The following is a 5281-nucleotide window of genomic DNA, read 5'->3' on the forward strand; positions in this document are numbered from 1 at the left end:
TTTTGTGTTCTTCATCCTCTTCCACCTCATTCATCCACTCACTTGGTCAAATTCGTGGGATCTGGGCACATCCTAGCCCTTAGGCCTTATCATAGCTGCCATATACATTCTAAACTTCATCTATAATTTGATTTCAGGTACAACTTCACCAAGTACTTAAAGGAAGAGAAATTGATACATTTGAAGGGGACAATGACGATCAGCTAAACGTTCGGCATGTAGTTGATCTTGCCTTAGACCTTTATAATTAGTTCCTTTGCTTGGGAAAACAATGTTGATTGCTTTGGTCATAGCTGCACAGACTGAACTATGAAAATTGGGACCGGCTGCTTCCCAGACATTGTTGTTAAAAAGTGTTGAAGATAATGGTTTGCTTATGATGGTTTGTCCCAAGGAGTGGCGCAAAAGGCATTTTAAATTTGTTTGTCTGAAAGATAGTGTTAGATGACAAAGCATCACCAAAACAAGAATAACTAATTATAGCTTCACCATCTATCCGAAAGAAATTAGCTATCTAGCAATCCTCCTTATTTATTTGTATGGCATAGAAAAGATCTTCTAACTACTTGTTTCTAAGAACCCCAACAATACAAATAAGGAAATAAAACATCCATATGCATCATTTCGATGAAGAGGCTAGGGTACGCCCCCATTTTGAAAAACAAAAGAACTCCAACAGTGTTTGCGCGTTATTGTCTTCCAACTACTTCCTGCGCTCGTGGCTGGCATGGTTATTTCTATCAACTCGCAAGGAAGGTACATGCTTCATACCATTGCTCGAAAAATTTATACACATCTGCGGGCATTAATCATGCTTCCCTCATATGACTTATCACAATTTTATCAAACTCTATCAAACAGCATCGTGACCGCAACATGTGTCTTTTATCTGGACTTGCCAGATAATGATTGTGCTCCAAAACAACCTTATGCACCCTCCGAACGCCATCATGAGCAATACTAAGCTGAATGCGGACATCACAACCAATCCTTGTTATAGCATTCGGTTTCATTGTTTACAACTTTAGGAACAATTATTGATTCAGAATTGGTATCATGCACATGCGTTCAAAGATATGTATAAACCGAATCACACCAACTAAACCATAATTTTGTTGCACAAAATAACAAATGGATAAGTTTTGTACCTTTGAAGGGAATGTTGTTGTACCTGAACTTGTTAACATGAAAACAACAAAGGCCGATCCATGGATTATCAGGGTGGACGTGGAAGTAGAGATAGCTTATTTTTTTGCATCGCCTTGTCACCGTGGCAACTTGATAGCCAGGCAAGTTGAGTGAAAAGGAAGGATCTGGTTGTGCGGCGGTGAATATCTCTTCACCGTTATGTACTATGCTGCTGCCAGCAACATTAGCATGCTGCCAAACTTGCCAGATCTTAACACCATTGATCAGCTCATGATTGGTGGACGGCGGCGCTACAGCTTCTACGGAGGCAGCGGTGTCTTCCATGACTTTCTCGTCTCAACACTAGCACGCAACGACAATTAGCAGTTGGATGTTTGCCTAAATTTTCGGCCTTGGTAGGAAACTTATATCTTCCCTTGTACTTACTCCGTTCCATGAAAAGGAAGGATACTGGAGTATTACTTACTCAAAGACTTACATAATGATATCCATAACCAGAAGAGACATTATTCTACCGGCACTACTTACCTCTACAACTCACCCAAGATTTTCAAGTATCGAGGATCATACCTAACCATGCCTGAATTTTCAGCTGGTTGTCGAGGAAGTATAAGAGCTCATTTCCCAAGCCATAATTACTAGTAGTTGACAGGATGCACTTGAACCAACTTTAGTGCATTTGTTTAGCACATGAAGATGAAGTGCGTATGCAATCAACTTAACGAGTTGTGTCTCCAAATTTTGGAATGAATTCTTCATATGCCTCCTAAGTTCATTAAAATGAGCTTGATCTAATTTTGTGTGTCTCGCATATTTCAAGAAAATACGAACGACAATGGGGGCAGTGCATACAAAGCCATACCATTGTTTGTAGTAGAACATTGACTGAATTCGACCAAGAACTAGCAAAACCGTACAATTGAAGGTGTGATTTAGACGGAAGGCTAGAAATGAGGCCTGCTTTGAATTAACGAAGCCATCAACCGGCCAGGAGTTACAACAATAGTTACAACACACACCAGCGCAAAGTGCACACCAAAACCCACAAAACAAGACAACACAGATCGTCAAGGCGAAGCACCAGCTTGAACCAAGATGAGAGAGCCTTGTCTTTTGTTGCACCGGAGAGAGCACGATCTTGTCCACACCAACAAACCTCCACCGCTCCAAGACTACAGCCCAAGGGGGAACTCGACGACGGGCCGAAAGCATAGCGGAACTTAAGGAGCCAAAGGAGGGGAGGGGGGTCTTGCAATGACGCCTCCAAGAAGGTGAAGCAAGAACGCGTCATCGTTGTCGGCTGGGACCAAAGTCCTGCAAAGTTTTCACCCAGACCCGAAAACCACATCCCTGGAACTCGGTCTAGGTGCAGCCCAAAACACAACATCATCCCAGCGTTGAGATAAGCACACCAGTAGCAGCTACCACCAGACTCCGACCAAGCGAACACGTCAGCTACCGCAGCAAACCGTGTAAAAGCAGCCAGTCCAATGTTGCGCGAGGCCTGCGTCACCGGCAAGAGGTCACAGGGTGATCCACAAGACACTACTAGAGAAGCTTACACGAAGCGAGGCCCCCAAGAGGAGCAGATTGAGGCAGAGGGACCGTGTCCATCATTTCGAACAGGAGGGCCATCATCGGGACGTCTTCAACAAGGGAACGACACCCGCAGGTGATGCCGTCACCGGCGCATGCCATAACCATGCGCTGCTTTCGCCGAGGTCTAAGCCTTGTCAGAATTCCTAGCGCCGTCGCGACAACGCAGAGCGAACAAGGGAGAGATCACTCCGCATCTCCAAGCTAAGTCGCACTTTGAACTAGCCCCAACTAGACTCATCCGCAGGAAGAACGTGCTAGCTAGCAGAGTCCGGTCAGGCCTAGATCTAGACGTCCACGACGCTAGATTGGCGGCACCACGAACGCCACACCATCCCAACGCGTGAGCACCTACACAAGCACAGCTAAGATGGTTGAGTGAGAATAGAACGCAGCCGCCGGAGTAGCTGCAGTACTGATCCAGTCTAGGAACCGCATCCCAAACATCGGCCATAGCGACGGGGGACTGTTGGAGTCGACCGAAAAATATACCTCTGATAGCCCTGAACGGCCAGGGCTGCGTCCAGGCCCGCATGGCCTAGAACTAGCCTGAATGCAACCGGCGAGATGCAGCGGAGGTGGCGCAACGGGCATGCAACCGCACACCCCTGGCCACCCTCAGATTCAGATGATTCGGCCAGGCCCTGCCGGGCCCAGATCTAGGCCCACGAGCCTAGATCCGGCCGAGCTGCCTACCTAGAGTCGCCACCAGCCGGGAGACACCGTGTCTGCATCCGGACCACGTGCCATCAGGAGGCCATGTGATACGGGCATGAAGGCCAAGGTGAAGCCCAATTTCAAGACTCCACCTAGATAGTTATCTTATTTATCGTATTTTATATCTATGGTCATATGTGGGCAAAATAGGGATTTTATTGAGTTGAGTCAGTTAGGTTTGGGCCTGTCCAAACCCAGGTAGAGAGGCCCACTAGGGCTAGCCAGCTAAACCCCTCATATAAGGGCTGGGACGGCTAGGGTTTGAGGGTAGAGCTAGTTTGAGTTAAGTTTAGACGTTATCGCGTGTGTGCTTGGTGAAGCATCCCTCCGAGGACGGCGCCGCCGTGTATCTATTATAGTTGATGCGGAGGTTCTTGTGTTCATCAAGCATTTTCGTGCTTTGGTCTTGAGGCGTGGTGATCTCCATCACGTTGCTTGCTGGATTTATCCCCTACTTCAGGTTGCATTCCGCGCGTAATTGGAGGTATCTATCTACCCGGGTTCTCGCTGTGAAAGATCGAGCAACACCCGAGAAGGATCTGCTGGGATCCCCTTATCATGTGGTATGAGATTTCTGGGTTGCTCACGGCGAGATTTTGTTGATCGATCTCATCGGATCGGTTTGCATCGGAGGAGATTGGCTCAATGTTGAAGGAGATTGAGATTGGCGCAGTTTTTCCACCGTCTCGGGCTGTTTTTGCTGGCAGAATCGCGAATTTCGAGGTTTGGAATCGGGAGGAAGATGCAGTTTCGGACAGCATCCAGTGCCAGGCCCGGCACACCGGCCCTACCACCGGCCGACCCAGTCCCAGTCCCGGCCATAGCGGCCCCACCATCGGCCGGCCCGGCCAAAACCGGCCTGTACGCTGGTGCACACCGGGGCGATTTCCAGGGGCTCAGCTTTTCAGCCCGGTGCACAGCACGGCTAGACCGGGCCTTGGGCCGGACCAACCGGCGCGCCCAGGCCAACCAGACCGGCTCCCTAGCCGGACCAACCGGTTCCCAGGCCAGCGCAACCAGCGCCCAGACCGGCGACTCAGATATCCAGGCTGGCCATTCAGCAGTCTTCCACGACGGATTCGTTTCCAGGTGATGTTTATGGCATACGGTGTTCGCGTGGCAAGAAGTCCAGTGTTGTTTTCAATGACTATATTGACATTAGGCTGGGAATACAACGTCATGCATCCAAGTTTCGTTGGTATCTACACCATTTGGCGACAGTTGAAGAGTATGAATATTGGGAAAAGAACATGGAACTGGGTTTCAATCAATGTCGCATATACAATGGGAACTTCAGTGGGTATGATGCATATGTCCTTGCTCACCTGCGTGTGGACGAAGAGTTAGACCATTGGAGGTGTGATGTGGTTGACAGAGGAGAATTTGTTTTTACTTGGGAGGACTTCAAAACTTTTCTTCGTGATGGTTTCGTGTTAACGTATATGGAGATAATTGAGCAGCCGCCTAGAGTTGTGCATGCAATAGAGGAAGTTGGCAAGAGCATAGTTCCTATTCAGGAGGTTGGTCTAGTACAGACAGTCACTGAGGGCAAGGTGATATCTTCAGAGGAGAAGGAACCTGGCTCTGATACCATGGACACTACTGTGACTATGGATGAGGGTGTACTATTGAGTAGGCTGAATATGTAACTCAAGAAGGTACAAGATGATGCTTGCAAGATAGTTGACAAGGGTCAGCGGTGGAGTTTGTTTTAGACTCAGTGCATTATAAAGGGCAAGGCTTGCAAGTTGATGATCGATGGTGGTAGCTGTACTAATGGCATAAGCAAGGCGATGGTGGCAGCATTGGGGTTGTCTAC

The sequence above is a fragment of the Lolium rigidum genome, chromosome 3, assembly GCF_022539505.1.
Source record: "Lolium rigidum isolate FL_2022 chromosome 3, APGP_CSIRO_Lrig_0.1, whole genome shotgun sequence".
NCBI lineage: Eukaryota > Viridiplantae > Streptophyta > Magnoliopsida > Poales > Poaceae > Lolium > Lolium rigidum.